The following is a 20,379-nucleotide window of genomic DNA, read 5'->3' on the forward strand; positions in this document are numbered from 1 at the left end:
CCACGCTTACTTCGGAACTGCTGTGCTGTGTTTAACTCTACCCAAAAATCTCCCTGACAAATAGAGTCCATTTAACTAAAATCCCCTTCTTGGTATATAAGGACTAATAGAACATGACATTTATTATTCAAAAGAGGTGGCAAACGAATCAAGATGCTGATTCGATGTGAATAGGCAGAGTACGATCCCCGACTCCTGCTCTGTGCCTTTCTTTCTCAGACATAAATAATAGAACGGTTCCCATTCCCATTCCATTATCACTAATAATGAGTTATGGGTAAAGCGCACCGTGTCCCTTGAAAAAGGCAAGTTATAGCTATGCTTATGGTTGATTATTAGAGGATAAAATAAAAAGATTGATGCCCAAAAAAAAAGTCTAATTAGCGTTAGTCTATTGGAGAGGAAGCTGAGCATGCTGCTCTAGCACTGCCAAATGAAATTAAGGCCCAATTATTGATAAATGAAGAGTGGTTTGTGCTGGAGTCTGGCCTGGAGTCGAGGAAATACATCTGTCATTTGGCCTGCACAGAAGTCATTCATGTGTGACATAGCATCCTGTGCATTTATCATGCATCTGTAGATTTTTGTTTTAATTCAGTTAGCTGTCTAACTAGATTCGGGGCTGGATGCCTCGTGCAGAGTCAGAATTTGGACTGACAGATGCAATTCGAGTCTGAAATGGTGTGTGACACGACTAGCTATCCTGCATATTAATTATTATTGAAACCATTGCGGCCGAAGCCCGTACACTAATGGGCTATTTTGTTATCTGGGCTTGTGGCTTTTGCATTTAACAATCGCCCGGTGGCTGCGGGGCAGGTAAGAGACAAAGCAGATCAATGGAGCATTGTTGTTAAGCGCCCTCGGTGTTCCCATGAAAATTGGAAACGGGGGCGTTTGAAACGATGCGAAGAAAACGCCTCGTTTTGCCATTATGAAAACTGCAAACTCTATAAATGAGATAAGTGGGGTCAGGAACCGAGCGGTGGGATGCACTTTTCATTAAGCTTAAATTGGTAAAACAGTTTATTAATTCCATTGTCAAATGCAAATGGAAAACAAACATTTGTTAAGATGATAAAATTGTGGTGCTGCGTGATTGTTCCGATGCCAACTCATTGCAGTCAGCCGTGAGACTTATTTACCCTGTTGCACTGAAGTTTCATTTAAAGTTCACCTCATTTCATCACTGTATTGTGGGCAGAATTGAAAATAAATGTCACCTTCAAATGGAGGGGTCTAACAGAGTTTTTAAAAGTGCTCAGCAAAGCTGGAACCCTGGCTCTTGGTGCATGGGTCTGGGCTGCACCAATGCCTATGCTCAATACTGTTGGCTTCAGGAAGGCCAAGAAGTCCTCCCTAGGATCTGGGCTTGGGTACCTGTCTGCTTGGCGCTACAACACATGGGATCACTCTCTTAAAATTGCATTTCTGAGACAGTCACCTGATACATCTTTCCAAACTAGGCTTCTCACTGTCATGGGTGTCAGTGCTTTGCTGTTTTTGAAGGACTCAATAAGAGCGCCGACGTATTTTTAATACCCAAACATTTTGGGAAATCTGCCCCAATTCTAAGTAGGGCAGAAAACGTCTCATCATCTCAAGGAGCCGCAAACCACTTTTTCTGGATGGGGAGCGAAGTTTCCTGAGGCACCATATGATCTCTCTTCCCAAGCCCTATTTAACCACCCCTGCTGCCAGGTCCTGGCTGCTCACAGGAGCTCTCCAAAAGCCAAGATGTATGGTCTGGGAACGGCTCTGGAAGTCAGTGCTGAGATGAGGAAGTGCCTACATCCCTTATATTGCATAATACGGCCCTCAGAAAGCCCATGAGCTTCAATGATTTCTACAGGAAATCCCACTCTAGGTCTAAGCCTGGTTGGAAAGGGGGTGGCACCTGTGTATCTGTTTGTGTGGGGTGCACCACTCCTGGATATCCCGTTTGGCATACAAGCCCTTCATTTCCCGTCATAGCAATGCAATTTTTTCTTCACTGTTAAGACTGTCCCAAATGATATACTAGTAGAACTTTCCACCTTGGATTTCATAGCATTTCAATCAATAACATAGCAACTGAAAACTCAAAAAGACTATATCCTTTTTGGAAGCTTCTCCCTGTGATGCTTCCCCAGGTTCCTCTGGAATGGGGATTATGCCACTAACTGCTATTTTGCATGTATTTCATGAACTGAGCCCTGCCTCTGACCCTGTGACTTCAATCAAAAAAGTATTTGCTGCCAAAACCAGTACTGTGTTACTAAAGAATGTTCAAAGTCGCACAAAGTAGAGGATGACATTTTCTCCTTCACGAAGAGACCGATTTCCTCTTGTTCACTGTCCACATAACCCCATCCCCATGGCACACACAGCTCCAGTGCCACCACCAGCACTCAGCCAGACTCAGTCTTGTAGCATGGGTGTGCTGTCATTGCTCAGGAGGACAGTGAATGGTTAAATAGGGAATAGGTGAAACAGAGGAAGAAATGAATGAACAAAGGAAAAAGCATTTCTGTAAGATGCCTTTTTAGAGGCCCAAAATTGCACATCGTTCTGCACTCCGAAATCTGTACGGTGGAGAATTGCCTGCCATCAGCTCTCAATACAGAGCTAGCAACACAGTCCACAAGCTGTGGAAGAGGAGGTTCAGACTGGATATTAGGAACAATTTCGGCTCAGAAAGAGCAGTGATGCAATGGCACAGCTGCCCAGGGAGCTGGGGAGTCCCCATCCCTGCAGGAGCTCTGGAACTATGGGGATGTGACACTTGGGAATGTGGTCAGTGGGCACAGTGGGATGGGGAGGTTTGGGGTTGGGCTCGGGGATCTCAGAAGTTTTTTCCAGCTTTAACAGTTCTCTGGTGCTACACTTCCGTGATCTACATCTTCTGTGTTCTTTTTCAACTTTAATGGTTCTGTGATTCTATCAAAGAATACCAATGTTGAATATTTCCAGAGGTAAAGGCTGGGAATCCCATTCCTCTAAATCCCAGACTCAGCACCGCTGAGGAAATTCAGCCTTTTCCATCAGGGTTTCTGCTGTTCCCATTTCAGAGGGCCCAGGAGGCACTTGGTGCTGACGGGCAGGTGATGTGTCTGCTCACCTGGACTTGTTCTCACTTGGGATGTGAATACTCTGCCAAGAGCCCAGCTGTCTCAGTGAGGCTGCAGAGTGGATGCCTCTTCTACCTTAGTTACATCCTAGGTTTGGTAGTCACTTGGCTTTATCCCATGGGGATTTGGATTTATATGGGCCTTTCCCTGCTTGCAGAGTTCCACAGTTCACTGCAGTGCTCAGGCCTCTGCAGGGAGGCTTTGCAAACACTGCCATGGGATGGAGAGCTCTGCCGAAGGACAGTGCAAGTGTGTGCCCCTCTACCCAGCACTTACAAACCCAGGGATTATATTTACATTTGTATTTACAGTTTATGTTTGGGCCAGTCTGGTGAAAATGCAGCTCTCTGTGCTAAGCAAGTGGCTGCCTTGGTACAGCTGATCTGTCTGTCACATAAACCTACAGCATAGCATGGGAAATGGGAAAGGAAAGACCTTTTTTGTTTAAGAAAGGAACATCAATAAAATAATTATGAAAATGAAGGGAAGGGAAGGGAAGGGAAGGGAAGGGAAGGGAAGGGAAGGGAAGGGAAGGGAAGGGAAGGGAAGGGAAGGGAAGGGAAGGGAAGGGAAGGGAAGGGAAGGGAAGGGAAGGGAAGGGAAGGGAAGGGAAGGGAAGGGAAGGGAAGGGAAGGGAAGGGAAGGGAAGGGAAGGGAAGGGAAGGGAAGGGAAGGGAAGGGAAGGGAAGGGAAGGGAAGGGAAGGGAAGGGAAGGGAAGGGAAGGGAAGGGAAGGGAAGGGAAGGGGGAAAGAGAGGAGGGAGGGAGGGAGAGAGGGAGGGAGGGAAGGAGGAAGGAAGGAAGGAAGGAAGGAAGGAAGGAAGGAAGGAAGGAAGGAAGGAAGGAAGGAAGGAAGGAAGGAAGGAAGGAAGGAAGGAAGGAAGGAAGGAAGGGAGGAAGGAAGGGAGGAAGGAAGGGAGGAAGGAAGGGAGGAAGGAAGGAAGGAAGGAAGGAAGGAAGGAAGGAAGGAAGGAAGGAAGGAAGGAAGGAAGGAAGGAAGGAAGGAAGGGAGGGAGGGAGGGAGGGAGGGAGGGAGGGAGGAAGGAAGGAAGGAAGGAAGGAAGGAAGGAAGGAAGGAAGGAAGGAAGGAAGGAAGGAAGGAAGGAAGGAAGGAAGGAAGGAAGGAAGGAAGGAAGGAAGGAAGGAAGGAAGGAAGGAAGGAAGGAAGGAAGGAAGGAAGGAAGGAAGGAAGGAAGGAAGGAAGGAAGGAAGGAAGGAAGGAAGGAAGGAAGGAAGGAAGGAAGGAAGGAAGGAAGGAAGGAAGGAAGGAAGGAAGGAAGGAAGGAGAGAGAAAGAAAGAGAGAAAGAAAGAAAGAAAGAGAGAAAGAAAGAAAGAAAGAAAGAGAGAAAAAGAAAGAAAGAAAGAAAGAAAGAAAGAAAGAAAGAAAGAAAGAAAGAAAGAAAGAAAGAAAGAAAGAAAGAAAGAAAGAAAGAAAGAAAGAAAGAACGAACCTACTTATGGAAAACAAACCCATGAAAGCTGAACTGCGCAGACACAACAATAGCTGCAGGGCTGAGACCTTGTAAAGAAAGCTCGTGCCTGGAGTAAGGTTTTACAGTGAGTTTTAAACCACTTTAAAATGTCAAGTTTGGTTTTTGACGTGGTTACGTTTACCCCGTAAAAATAAAGTGATTTGAAGACCCTTTGGGGCCCTGGAACAGCTCCCACTATAGACTTTGCTTCACGTGTTGGCTTAAGCTGCTTACTGCCTTTCATGATGCTCTGGTTATTAGGTTAGATCAGCAGCACTTCCATTAAAAATCTCTATTGATCATATGCAATACAGGAACGGTCGGTAGCTTTTATGTGAAGAGAATAAATGATATATTTGTTTCTAACTATTAGGCTGTAGGGTTACCAAGGGACTGAATAACCGTCCTTAATACGGCAATTATTTTTGCAGGTATGGTACTTGGTAACGCCGGAGCGTAATTACCCAGTAATCTGGTATTTACTATGTAACTGCAAAGCGTAATATTTGCACCTTGTAAAATAAAACGGGCGTTAAAAAATATTTAATACTTGCTGACTTCCCACTGTGTCTGCCCAAGTATCCCTTGTGGAGCAGAGGGTCCCCAGGAGCACACGGGGACACAGCCAGGGGAGCCATCCCCTGCTGGATGCTGCTCTGCCGCATTGCCACATCCCATCCCATCACCCCCGGAATTGCAGCAGCAGCCCCAAAAGGACCATTTTGCTGTTCCCATCCCCAAACAGGGCTGCTGCGGCCCCCTCCCACCCTGGGGAGCTCGGCAGTGGGATTGCTAAAGTGCCGAGCCCTGTAATGTGTTATGACATAGATCAGCTGTTGTTTTCCAGTCTCAAAGGAAACCTTGTGGAATCTCATTCCTTTGACTGTATTAAATTATCTGCAAATGTTGTTCTTTAAACACAAACTCAAGGCCCTTTCGCTGGAACATTAAACGTGGATTGTGTGAAGGGTAAAATCTCTTTAAAGCTATTGTTTCTTTGGATATTTGGTTTACCTTTAGTTTTACAACAAAGTAAATTAATAAATGAAGGGTTCAGAGAATCGTTACTATAGCAATCCCCATGGTAACATAAAAAATGCCACAAACACTTGTCCTCCAACTGCAGCTCCAGAGAGCACGGCTTTGGGCACAGCACAGGACGGCTCCTCGCGGTGCTCAACGGAGCCAATTTCCCATTGACTTCAGGTGGGAAAAGTTTGTGCTCTCAGAGAGAGGAGGGTCTGAATTCCCGGGGAAAAAAAATAAAAATAAAAATACTGTTTTCTTAAATAAACCCTCGGGAGCACGTGGCTTTCGAAAATATTTCTGACCTGAAATCAGCTTTGCAATGGGGACGTCCCTCTTCCTGCCGGGGAATCAGCACCATCTCCAGGCTCCCCAGGAGCCCGTAATGACTTTCTACAGGGTTTGCATAACTCCTCTGTTGTGAAACAGCTTAGCAAAGAGCAGCACAAGGTATTGCATTCAGATTGGCACTGCGCTCACATTTTTCCTCAATCTCCTCATGTCTCTGCAACATGGGATGACATTGGAGTGGTTCAACTCTTACCAGAGGTCATACCAGAACTGCTCAGTCAGGGAAAATGAGACAAAGTTTTGACCACAAAGACACCTGCTGAAGCAGCACTTGGATGAAAAAAAATAATAATAAAAATAATTATTCTGAGCTAAATACTGAATTTTGTTCTCTGCATACAGAGCAATTCCTTATTATCCTGGGACCCTTGTAGCCCTTTGCAATAAGTAGCAAAATGCTGGCATATTTCTCCATGACCTTTGAGGAGCAGAGTTTTAGCATTTGGTACCATTAGGAAAAATTTCTGCTCAGAAAGGGCAGTGACGCAGTAGCACTGCTGCTCAGGGAGTGGTGGGTTCATCATCCCTGGAGTTGTTCAAGAACTATGGGGGTGTAGCATTTGGGGACGTGGTCAGTGGGCGTGGTGGGGTGGGTTGCAGTTGGACTGGGGAATCTTGGGGGTCTTTTCCAACCTTAATGATTCTGTGATTCCGTGACTTTCCTGCTTGTAAATGTCAGTATGGTTCTACTTCCATCTTTAGTTAACATTTACCGAATGGTGTTTGCAAGTGGAAAATATGTGAAAGCAAAGACCCAAAGCCCAACAGCTCCAGGTATTTTTCAAGGTGAGGCTCCCTCAGAATCACAGAGAAATGTTTTTTTCACGCAGCCCCTCCTGGTGCCTTCCAGTAGGAGCTGAACTTCCAGAGCAGGGCCATCAAAATGCAATTTTGTGCCTCCACATGGAGAGAAAACACAGTGCTCCAACTTGTCTTTAAGCTGACAAGTTCATGAAACATCGCTGCTGGAGAGATGCTGGTTCACCCCCAGTGAAGTGGTGTGGGGATTAAACTACAATTGTTAATTACAAGAGGGTACAGGTGGCAAATTAAAGAATAAAGCAAGCGCAGGTGACTCCGGTAGGGCTACGCACGCAGAAACAAAGAGAAGCGTAATGGGGCTGAGGGTGAAAGCTTTCTTCTCAGCTCTGCTATTGAAGCATTCGAAGAGCAAAATGCAGAATGGGCTGCAAGGGTCAGGCCTGGAGAAAAGCCATGTTCTGTGCCTCAGCATCCGTTCAGGGATAAATCTGGCTCCTCATCAGGGCTGACAATTAGGCCGTACAGTTAATATTTTTACAGCTGTTTTATTAATAACACATACAGAGCATCCAGCCAGGATTTGTTGGAGACACCTCAGGAAAATGAATGATGTAAATAACAGATGGATGCAGAATATTCTTACAAACAGGCACAAAGATATTCCCATCTTGTTTAGAAGGAATTTAAATAGACAGATTGTAGATAAACAGGCAAACCAAAAAGAGGGGAGAGTGGGAACGTGAGTGGGTGGTTCGCAGGGGAAGCAATGTGCTGGGCAAAGTGGGACACCGTGCCCTCTGCTCCTGTCACCCCACGTGATCGTGGTCCTTGGGATTCCTTGCACAGCACCTTTCTTGGTGGTAGGGCTCACTCGCTCCTCCCTGGCCTCATAACATGGATAACTCCAACATCCGTGCAATGTTGTGACCTTTCAATCTTAACTCCATTATTCCATGGTTTAGCATGTACGAATCCCTTTGACTTTTTGTACATGTCAGTAATGAGAGAAGGGAGTGGTGGTTACATTGCAGGGAACTCCTGGAGGCTTGTAGTGTTCCACTACAGGCAATGCCAGGCAACGGTGCGGTAACACTCAGCTATAGGGACCATTAAAACCAATCCACAGACAAAACAGATGCCTCAGTGGCCCCCTATAAAACAGTCATAAATTCTGAAGCTCTGGGAGGTGAGAAATACCACTAGAAGATCAGTCATTAAGAAAAAAAAGTAAAGAAGTTCTTCCTGTGGCTTTGATTAGGGCAAAGAGCTGACCAAGAGTATGGGTACAATAAGACACAATAACCATTAGTGGTGTGTGATACACTAATACTTTGTGCACAAATGGTACAATAAAGTCACTTGGCACCAGCAGCCAGTGAATCATAGGGATCTGCACTTGGATTTGTACACTGGGATTTTCTTTGGAGCTTTGCAAGATCCGATGGTTAACAGCTGTAATTGCTTGCAGTTGCTGAAGCCTGAGCTATCCGGTGCATGATGCATACCAAAGAGCACAACGCATAGGAGATGGCAAGAGGTGGACACCAGAGCCACATAGGGCAGGCCACCAAGGAGCCCATCCTTGTGCACCAGCGCTGGCTGTGGAGGAGGTGGAGTCAGTCTTCAGTGCAAGAATCAGGGATAGAAAATGCTGCAGAAATATCTGAGAAGGAAAGCTAATGAAACTGGGAGAATTTGTTTGACCATACCATTCCTTCCCCGGAACAGCCACTTTCCCTCCCCAGCTTTCTCTTGGGACTTTCTGCCCGTACGCCCCAACTGTACATTTCTGCCTGTTCCCCTCTTCCTTTGCCATTTCTGAGCACTGGGAGCAGTCTGTGACCAGGGCCAGAGGAGGTCTCACGTACAGGGACACCGATGTGCTCTCACCCACAGCAACGCCTGCCAATTTCCATAGGTTTTCCCACAGATCACTGCAAATCGGAACATATTTTCAGCATCGCAGCAACTGGAGCCTTGGGATTAGATGAGAATTTCTACTCTTATCTCCTGATAAAAGAAGTTTCCAGGCCTTGAATGAAGAGAGGGGTTGGGAAGCACGCCCAGCTGTCCTCAGCTGCAGGTGAACAGTGGCTGCACGGGTGCTGTGCTGGGAACATTGCACTGAGTGCAGGGAGAACCCCAAGCATGGGTTGCAGAGTAGCTTCTGGGAGAGGGGCAGAGACGGGGTGAGGGCTGGGGGGCAGCTCTGATGAGAGAACAGGGAGCAAGCATCCCCCAGCTTTCCATCTGCCCCTGCAGGGCTTGGAAGGGAACTGGGGGAACTGTGAATTTGGGGTTGCACACGTGGGTGTACCACAGCTGGTGGGAGACCTGGGGGCTGACTGAGTTAAGGAATTACTGGCAACCCACCTGATTATTCTGACCTCCAGCTGCTTTACAGTCTTTTGAGTTCAAATCGAAGTTGTTACCACCCATTGTGCTCTGATTATCAGTATTGATCATTTAAATTAAAAGTGGGGATACGCCTCTTGTTTCATGTTCTTTCTGGTGCCAGCATTGCCATAAAACCACAGTAATATCCCCAAGTTCCAAACAGAAAGAGAGAGAAAGAGAGAACAGTGCACACCTGTGGAGGGGCACCCGGTGTGCTAACAGCCACATGCTGCTCCTGCAGCTCTGGTGGCCCACGGCTCAATATGGTGAGATGCTGAATGAGGGTAGAAGTACTGGGGAGCCCTCAATAATACTGCCATTTTTTGGTGCCCTGGGCAGCCTGGATTCCATGTCAGTGACAGACGAAGTAATGCTGGCAGACTTGGTGATAATTGGACCAAATGTATAAAAAGCTTTAATATATAATTAAATACACTTGCATATATGTGTCTGTACTTATATGTACACATGCACAATTAGGACAAGAGTTGATGGCCTCAAGCTGTGCTAGGAAAGGTTCAGGTTGGATATGAGGAACAATTCCTTCTCCCAAAGAGTGTTCAGTCACTGGGACAGGCTGCCCACAGAGGTACACCCCTGGAGGTGTTAGAATCGTAGACCCATAGAATCGTTAGAGTTGGAAGGGATCTTTGCAGGTCATCTAGTCCAACTCCCCTGCAATGGAGAGGGGCATTGACAGCTTCATTAGGTTGCTCAGAGCCTGATCCAGCCTCACCTTGAAAGTCTCCAGGGACAGGGCATCCACCAAATCTCTGGGCAGCCTGTGCCAGTGCTTCACCAACCTCACTATAAAAGACTTCTTCCTTATGCCTAACCTAAATCTACTCTCTTTAAGCCCGAAACCAAGACAAGAACTGTGGAGATGCAGCACTTGGGGACATGGTCAGTGAGAATGATGGGGGTGGATTTGGGTTGGGCTTCAGGGTCTTGGGGGTCTTTTCCAACATTAACAATTTCTTGATTCTATGATTTTATGATCCTGGTGAGATCGCCCATCATGACTTAATGAGTTCAGACCACAGTTAATTAATATTTGGGGCCAAGGTGGCTCTCAGCCACTCCTGCACCATGTTTCCACTCCAGTTGTGCTGATTTGAGCATCATGAAATCTGTAGGTTTGTACATGCGATGTACCCAGCCAAGCATGCATTCTGCAGAGAAACATCGCTCTAAATAGCAGTGAAGTCATCAGAATATGGAAAAAATATGAAAAGCAAACATATTCAGGAGTTCTAAAAATCAAACTGTGATAAATATCAGCATAACAAGCCTCATTTGGGAACACACCGTTCTCCCAGAGGAGGCTGTCTGACTATCAGTGCCTTTGGAAACACACTTTCTCCAGGGCTGTGTACTGAGCTCAGGGTAAGATAAACATGAGTGCCTTTTCCCAGCCTGCTCATCTACAGGCATCTAAATTAAGAGATTGTGTTATCAGTGATAAAAGTTCATTGAGGGTTCATTTCAGTTGGTTTGAAGGTTTTTAAGGAGAAGAATAAACAAACAGCAATTAGCACCATATTTAACATCACTGACATTTTGAGGAGCCTATTTCTATTGCTGGGAGAGGAAGATCTGCTCCAGTGACTCACTGCATGATGCTGAGCATCTGCCTGCAGGACCTGGCCAGGCAGGGACATGGAAATGGGCAGCGGCAGGGTGAGGAAGTGGGCAGTGCTGGCATGGCGTGCTTATGGGGTTGAGATTGCACCTGGGCTGAGATCATCTATGGGGTTGGGAGCAGCTCTGAGAGTGGGAGCAGCTCTGGGTTGGGAGCAGCTCAGGGGTTGGGAGTACCTCTGAGGTTGGGAGCAGCTCTGAGGTTGGGAGCAGCTCAGGGGTTGGGAGTACCTCTGAGGTTGGGAGGAGCTCTGAGGTTGGGAGCAGCTCTGGGTTGGGAGCAGCTCAGGGGTTGGGAGTACCTCTGAGGTTGGGAGCAGCTCTGGGTTGGTAGCAGCTCTGGTGTTGGCCACGTAACTCCACAGTTTTAGCTTTAAGCACTGGGCATACCTCTACTCTGAGTTTCATCAAAGCCCCTTTGCAGGTTCAGCACAGAGTTTGCTGCACGACTGAGCACACGCCACCCATCCCTCCGGTCGCTATCTGGATCATCCAGCATTTAGGGAAGATAAAAGGATAAAAAGTAGGAGCAGACAGTCTATTGTGCTTAGCTACTGATGTGCAGAGCTCTACAGTACAGACGTCTTAACACATAAATTTAACAATTATTATTGTGTTGCCCTTTTCCAAGAAAGGGTAAAGGAGATTTGTAGGAGCACTTAACACATGTAAATCCCCACCTCTTTAAACCAAAGTAGTGTGTTAAATGGGTCCATAAATATCATAAGTATTCTGTCCTTTTAGAAATCATACCTTTTCGTTCTCCTTTCAATGCAATTAAACGAGCTCCTTATTATAACACAACTCTTGGGAACCAGGCATTTAAAAAACTCTAAACAGGTATTTATTGAGAAAGACAATGATCTTCGTTGGGTTAAATGTATGTAGAAGTCAAAGACAAAAGGCAGTCTGTATAACATGCGGTCCCAAATCACAATCCAGCAGTTGTTTTGCCAAAAACAAGTTCAAATCTCAGCCACATCTCTCAGCCACGGGCAAGAGCTGGAATGTTCACCTGGGGCTTCTCTCTCTTCTCTCACACCCTATGAGAGTGTGGGTGAGATCTCCTCATACGGTGGGTGTCCATCCTGCATGGTGGCCAGCATCGCCCACAGTCCTTGGGGACCTGTCCTTGGGAGCACCCCTCAGGACTTGTCCCTCATTGTCTTCACTGTTTTCTGACATATTAATGGACACCACCAGTGCCTCCCCAGTAGGAAAATAATAGTTTTCCACGAGCTGGTGGCTGATGAAATGAACACTTAACTTGTAGTGCGGTCATCCACAGTCTATGACAAAGAATCTCATGCCCCATGCTCCCCAAGGCAGACTGTGATCCTGCTGGGGTTAGCGAGGCCCCCAAGCCCCCAGGCCCCACCAGTGCAGAAGGAGCCCCATGGGCACCACAGTTGTTGCTCTAGCTGGTCCTTGCAGAACGCCTTCAACACATTTATCGTGATTGAAAGGTGCCTAATGTATAATTTATGTGTTATGATTACTGCACAAAGCCCTCGTTGTAAATGAAGGAGGTTGGACAGCACTTAAATCTTGTATTCTGGAGCTAAAATTCACTCTCTGGCCTGCTTCTTTTATGATTCCTGTCATAACTCTGCGGTGTTGCATCACTGCCAATTTAACTACACTTTTACCAGTACAATGAATAAGGAAAAATGAAAATTGCATTTGGCACTTTTAATCAGATAATTATTTTTAAGAAACTAGCAGGAATGTTAAATACATTTTCCAGTTTTTTCCATCTGTTCCGGCTGACGCGCAAGACTGGTGCACTAATAACAAGGCAGATCTCATGAGCACGCCTCATAATGAATATTTCAGGATTATTCGTGTACAAAGATATATACGTGGTATCTGTTTGCAGGACATCTGGCTGCAACATGTGCCTCGTTAAGTTACACCTGTAAATCTGAGGTCAATGCCTAAACCTGTGAGTGTACAATAATGAGCCCAGTGAATGGGGCCATTAACAGTGCCAGGTGCTGGCAAGGCACAGCAAGCAGGGTGCTGGTAATGGCACGGCCCCACGGGCTGCGGTGTGTCAGGAAGCAGGAGCAGAGCTAAGGCGGCTCTGTGCATGCTCCTTGCAGCCCTGGGATTGCTTTCTCCAGCTTGGGTAAAATAACAAACTTCATGTAATTCTAGAATATTTAACTTCGTTCACACAAGCAAAATAAACTGCATGTTGTATAAACTGGCTTGAATGTTTGGTTAAGATTAGAAGCCAGCCCAAATACTTTTATTCTGGAAGAAAAATTCACTTGCTTTTCTTCCCTTTGGCATGTTCCACCCTTGGACAAACTGAGCAAACACATAACGCAACCAAGCAAAGAGTGAGGGCTGATGTGGGGCTCGACCAGCCTCCAGCTCCAGAGCAGAGGGAATTTTCCTCTCTTTGAGGGGCTCTCTCACAACTTTTCCAGTGCAAGCTGTGCAGCAGTGTGGTACAGACAGCCAGGAGAAAGATCAAGGAGGAAGGTCGAACGTTAGGAAAAATTTCTTCTCAGAAAGAGCGGTGCTGCGGTGGCACAGCTGCCCAGGGAGGTGGTGGAGTCTCCATCCCCGGAGGTGTTCCAGAACCTTGGAGATATGAGAGCTGGGGATGTGGTCAGTGGGTATGGTGAGGGATGCGCTGGGGTTGGGCTTAGGGGATGATAGAGGTCCTTTTCAACCTTAATGGGGGGCTGGGGACTGGGTGTCAAAGGCCCCTGCCTCTTGGTCCTGCCTTCAGTGGGATGGGAAAGCATGCTGGGGTAGGCTTCTGTAAAGGCTGGGCTTCAGGAACTCTCCAGGTTTGTTTTTCCACTAGCAAAAGAAGTACATACAGCAAAGTGGACTTGGAAGGGGGAACATCTCCTGTTTAATTTTGCAGTTGCTATAGTGATTTGATTAAATTACAAAAAAAAAAAAAAAAAAAAGAAAGAAAAAGAAAAAAAAAGAAGAAGCAACTTGTAAATTCAAAATCCTAATTGTACTGACAACAATCTAAATGTGGTTAGAACAGTGAGTCACACTCCAGATTATGTGTCTCAAATAAGGTTTTAATTTAAATTTAACAAGGCAATTATTGTACAGTATGTTAATTCAGTATCGTTTGATTAACAAAAGACGTGTTGCTTGTGCTTTAACACCTATGGTATTTAGTTAGATCTATATCTATTATATAGTTAAACCTCTCTGGCATATGTGGTGCTAATAATTAGTATACAATAAGCGTGCATTAAAATGCACCTTTCTGGATTGTTGGATATTTATACTGTGGCAGCTGATCTTCAGAGGCAAAGGCTGTAAACAGAGATCCAGTAATGATATTGCAAATACATATTTATAGGTACAGTGTATGTTATATCTATATTCCTTTCTCTATTTGTTTAAGGTGTAATGAAAGCACTAAACATCTCCAATATACCTGAAGTTAATGTGTTTTGTCCAAGACATGAGCAGTTTTCTCAAAGTTGAGAAACAGACTGGCAACTTTTTGGGTCTCTTACTACCTACATATAAACCTACCTACATATAAACCTACCTACATAAAAAACAACTCTTTGTTTGCCCTCACTTCCTCTGCCTGTTGAACTTCATGCCCTTCTTTCATACTGGTTTATTTCTTACCTTCTCATTTCTTGGTTTTGATCCAGGAGAACTCCGATGACACCACTTGTGCTTTATGAGACTGCACGTGTGCATTTCTCTGTGGACCTCTCTCTGGATGAGCACAAGAGATGGAGAGTGGAGACAGCAGAAGACAGGCAGCCTGGGTGGAACAGGTGCAGAAAATTGATTTGGGGATCAAGGATCTACATGTTGTAATGAATGCATAAGGTGAAAAGGCTGAAGCGTCCTTGGGAGCTCTTTCGCTCAGCATGTCCAAGGTCCCTGTTCAGAAGCTGTCCTGTACAGATTTGCACCCAGCTGAAAACCGACAAAAACAATGATGAGATATAATGAAAATATTGAATTTAGTACTGAGTTCAGTACTACAGAGATGACTGCACAGCATTGTTTTATTCATTTTCACATCTAATCCCATAAAAGCTTCTGTTTCTTAGTATCAGACATTGCCAAGGAATGCAAGGCCTTCTTCCAGGAGTTAGGTCAATACACAAAGTCCTGATAATGAGTTGTTGGTGACTCAACTCAGAGACTTGGCAGGGGTGGAGGAAGTTTTCTGTGCTGGCTCCAATCCCTCCTCCCTGTGAGATCCCAGGGGTCAACACGACCAGCTGCACCACCATCCCAACCCAAGGCCCACAGGTTATCTGCAAGCCTCCATCTTCCCCCACAGACTGTGTGACGCATATGGAAAAATACATGAGACAGTCTGGAGCCATCAGGGAGCAAGCGCCATCAGGACACAGGTGACACCCACATCTCTGCCTTCTGATAGCTCTACCTCAAAGCTATTGGGAACAGCATGGGTGAAGAATGGGGCCACTGCCTCCTGAAACCTCACAAGCTATGTGTGACTTCACAGACTCCACAGCGTTGTGGAGAATGGAGCAGCACCATCGTAAAGCATCGGGTCGCAGTACCCCTTATGGGGTAGCACTGACTGCTTTGGGTGCTCAGTGCATCCTGGATGCCCAGGTGGATTTCACTGCTGCAGGCTGCAGGTGCTGGAGGAACAGCTGTAGCCCTAACAAACGATGACGCTTTTTAAGCACGAGCTACTGTTAAGCTACTAATTGATTTTAGGACATTTCTGGTAGATATTTATCTATAAATAAACCACGCTTCCTTTTAAATCCATACTCTCTACAAATATCCCTAGATTGGGGCTTCCACCCTTAAAACAAGTTTCAGAACTGGTGGACTTTGGGTTTTTACACTGAGCTACTCTCTTTCTAGAAAAAGGGAAGATAGCTAAAAATGTCTTAGTGGTAATGGCTTACAGCACCAATGTTGAGTGCTAAAGTTGTTTTCCTATGAATATAGATTACATTTTTTTACATAGCAAGTAAACAGATGCATAAAGATGCATTATTTCATAAGCATAAAAAACCTGCTGCAAGTATAGTGCTTTTAATTTGTTTTTATGATTACTTGTAATTAATTAGCATCAAAAGTAAATTATCAACATAGCTAAAAACTGAAATTGTACCAGCAAATGCAGGAATGATTTCGCTGGTTTATCTTTATACTAAGGTGGAAAAAAGAAATTATCCTTCTTTTTTTTTTTTTTTTTTTAACTATGCTTAAATTAAAGTGTCAAAAGCTCGTGGCGGCACAGCCTAAAATGGTACAAAAAGAGAAATAATATTCTATAATTACAAGCTGTGCAGAGAGCATGCCATGCACATAAATATTTAAGGCAGTTCTAACAAATCTGGCTTGTTATTAAAGTTGGGTTTCAAAAAGAATTTTTAGAAATCATGTTTAAACTTTATGGAGCAATTTATGAGGTCACTGTTCATGCACCTCATCAAAAACTTCAGCCTTCAACTGAAAGCCATAAAACGGAGGCATTTTGACAGGATCTGGAGACTTTTAACAAGTTCTTGCTCCTCGGCTCCGCAGGCCCCTCTCCCCAAGACAAACGGCAGAGCTGTTTGTGCTGTGGTCAACCTCAACCAAATCAACAGGTTCAAAAAACCCGATCCTCCTGACCCCCATCCATTCCTCTTGACATTTACTGCCATGCCTCGCTTTGCTGTCAAATAGTTTACACACAGTCTTTTGGAGAAAGGACACGGAAAGGAGGAGAACCGAGGGAGCTGCCTCGGAGGATGGGTTTCCTGGAGCAGGAATGCATCTGATCTTAGCGGCAAAATCCGCTGCGAGGGGAGAGAAAAAATAAACATGGATCACAGGAATGTTCTGCTCACACAGCAACACGCAGCGCTGGTGCTCCTGCTCTATGCTGATGGAGTGAAAACAAGAGGGATTTTGGTAAACTTGCAAGAAGCGCTGGGACCCACCTTTTGTCAAAGACAGAAAGCAGCAATACCAGGAAAACTCAAAATAAACCATTTCCTTACTGTTCCTCCTCTACTTCATCAGAGGAATAGAGGAGGTACTGTGAAGGGAAGCACTGAAGTCAGATTTTTGAATAAAACAAGATCAGTGAAACACCACACAAAGCAAATAAAGCTGGAGCAAGATGATCAAGCACAGGGCGACTTGGGAGGCATTCATAATGATATTTTCCCCTTCTGCTGTGGCCTGTAATGAAACTGAATTAATGCTACGTGTGCTGTGGTGCTACCAGGCCCGGTGATGCCTATGGGAGTCACAGTGCACAGCTGGGTGTTTTGGAGGAGGGTCTGGGTGGTGGTAACTTGGGGCTCTGGAGAGACCTTTGCCCACTGCCCGAGCCTCACCTGAGCAAACCGCAGCATTGCCGCGGTCCATTTGGTGTTTTGGTATATGTTCAGATTTCCACCACATGTTCTTAATGCCCCCCAGGTGGCATTTTAATTTAATTGCCAACACCCAGCACCAACTGCTGCAAAAGTTACTGGTGGATGAACCTGCTGGGAACCTCTCCTCCACAGAACCATAGACTCATGAAGGTTGGAAAAGATCTCCAGGATCCCCAAGCCCAAACCCCAACCCACTCCCACCACAACCACTGACCACGTCCCCAAGTGCCACATCTCCACTGCTCTTGAACACCTCCAAGGACTGTGACTCCACCATTTCCATGGGCAGCCTGTGCCAGTGCCTGATCATTCCTGAGCAGAAATGTTTCCTAAAATCCTACCTGAACCTCCCCTGGCACAACTTGAGGCCATCAGCTCTCATCCTACTGCTCCATCCTATCACTGTAGCCCCTACATGTTCCTTCCACGCCCCTCCTACATGCCCCCCCATTTCACATTCAATACTTTCCAAGAATTCTCAATTCTTGGACTCGTGCTTTGCAGATGAAGAGCAGCTCTCCTTGTGGTGCTGGAGGACACGGTCACGTTGTGCATGACTCGCTGTGGCCATGCTGGCTGGGTTGGCTGAAGCAGCACAGACAAGCTTCTCATGGAATGGCTGCCTATGCAGGGATGGCATCACGAAGCAGGTCCTACCAAAGGCTTGCTGGCAATCCACGTAGGTTCTTCGCACAAATCCCAAGGACAGAAACCATATTTCACAAAGACATGCAGACCACTGAGGCTCTGAAGTGACAATTTTCTTAGTTTTCCAAAACTAGCAAAGACTTGAGAAAAAGAAATAGTTCTCAGAGGTGTATCCATAACTCCATTTCTGTCTGTGTGAATGCATCTCTGATACTTATCATCCTGGAACCTTCCTGTAAGCCACAGAGGCTGCGAACTCTTTTTCAAATGAGCACGATGACTGATAAGCTCTTTTTAAACACCAATTTTACTATTAAATGCCAAATCTAGAGCTCCGTGCCCTGCCTCATTAGTTATTAATGAAGCAACATATTTGTTCAAAATTTATGATTGTTGATTTGCTCCCATCATTGTATGAAATATTAACACCGCATTTGTACTTGCAACCATTTTGCAGACATTAGATTGTGAATTTGCATATTCATGAATGCTCATAAATGTTTAAGGAGACAGCACAGAAAGCATGTGAGCTGTCAGTGAGCCAGTAAAAAGGCATATTTACAGTGTTAATAAGTAGTTGAGTTTATAGGACAAAACAGCAAGTAACAAATTAAGTGAATTTCGGTTTGCCTGTTACAACAAACTACAGCAGCTTTTCCTCCCCTTCCTTTTGCTGAGCTGAGTAAACTTCAAAACCCGCCTAGTGAAATCCTCCATCGAGCAGCACGTCGTGCAGCCCGGGCATCTTGCTGCTTTTGCTAGGACCTCACCTCCTCGCAGCCTTGCATTTTCCTACAGCAGCCTGCACAGGGTAGTCACTATCTACAAGAGCTGTATTTGTAATGAAACGGTGAATTAGTTTTATTAAATTATAATTTTGTGTTTATTAACGTTTTTTAAAGCAGAACAGTGATTCATTGGCGAGACAGAAAAATCTTCCTTTTCTGCCCGCTGAATTTCCCCCCCTATAAAAAGCATAAATCGCATTTTGTGTGAAGTGTACATCCTTGCTTTGAGCTGCCCATGTTTTAATAGCACAGCCAAGTCAGTTATTTTAATCTCTGGTACTTTATAATAAATGCTTTTTATTGATTTTTGTTGTACACTGCCACGAATTGAATAAACTACATACACAAGCAGCTGAGAGAAAAAGGCTGAAGGAAAAAATGCGATCAGCATGTTTTCAAAGTTAAAGGTGAAAACATGATGGTTAGCACTTTCTTTGGTCAGCAGCTCCCTGGGAGTGCCATGAAAAGGAGCGAGCGTGATGTGCGTGTTATTTTTACTCTTAAAGACCCAGAAGTGAATTATTCTTCGGGAGGGCCAACTATGATATATTTACTGCAGGAGCACTTCTTCAAAATCCAATTTAAAACTTCAAAAAGGTGACCCGTGGCACACCTATCACTTTGTGCACATTTTTCAGCATTCCTAAGGGCTGCGTGGGATGCGAGAGCCACAAATCAGCTCAGCAGTGGGGGGTCCTAAGGACAAAACTCAGGGTATAGCCCACTGGGACGCGGGCGTATGTCCATGTCCTGTCCGTATGGTTTGTGGGAAACTGGTGCAGACGGGTGATATCTTGGGACTTTATTCCCTACCATGACATGGAAAGAGGGCAATAGCACAGCCTGCAATTGTTATGCAATGGCAAGTTCATCCCTATCCCTGCAGGGCCCTGCTGATGCAGCAGATACCCAGGGCATGCTATGAACACCCAGCTGATGCAGTGGGTACACGGGAACCCAGGTGATGCTGTGGGCACCCAGGTGATGCAATGGGCACTCAAGTGGTGCTATGGGCACACAAGTGATGCTATGGGTACGCATGTGTTGCTATGGGCACACAGGTAAAGCTGTGAGAGCACAGGTGATGCTATGAGCGTCCAGGTGCTCTGACAGCAGAAGCAGTGCACTTCCCTCTGTCCATGCCAACCTACTTTGCAAACCCATCTTCCCCCTATCCAGGAGAGGGGAAGCTGCAAAACCAGAGCCTGATGATTTGCCAAGAACTGTATAACTCGCAAATAACTGTTTCTTGTGCCATATTGCTTTTCCCATCCTAAAAACACCTACTCCCTCCCCTGGGGACAAGCCTGAAGCACCAGCAGAAGAGTGACAGTGGTTTATTATTTCCCTGAGTCCCCTCTCTGCAGATGACCTATAGAAGTGATTTAATGCGGAGCCGCTGGAGTTCCAACACTTTCTCTGTGCTCCTCAGGCTGAGACGAGCTGATTTCTTTGGGGTGTTATAACTATGACCTGCTCCATTAAGTAGCAAACAAAGTACAGCTGGATATAGCAAGCTCAGCTTGACTCTTAGCTTTCACATAACCTGCTTGATTAGGAAAAATGCTGTGCCCTTGTCACACAGCTCCTACTGTCGTCTGAAAAGACGGGTATCCATTGATTTCCGCATAATATGGATTCACACTGCCTTTCCAGAGCAGCATGTTTCACACCCTAAAATAACTTGGCAAAAAACATTATTTTTCCTACTGGTTTAGCTGTAAAATGTGTTACTACTTTAGGTAATGTGCTGCTTATTACACAATTACCTGAAGTGCTTTACAATGCATTAATTGCTCTTTGATTT

Source organism: Gallus gallus, chromosome Z, assembly GCF_016699485.2.
Source record: "Gallus gallus isolate bGalGal1 chromosome Z, bGalGal1.mat.broiler.GRCg7b, whole genome shotgun sequence".
NCBI classification, from domain to species: domain Eukaryota; kingdom Metazoa; phylum Chordata; class Aves; order Galliformes; family Phasianidae; genus Gallus; species Gallus gallus.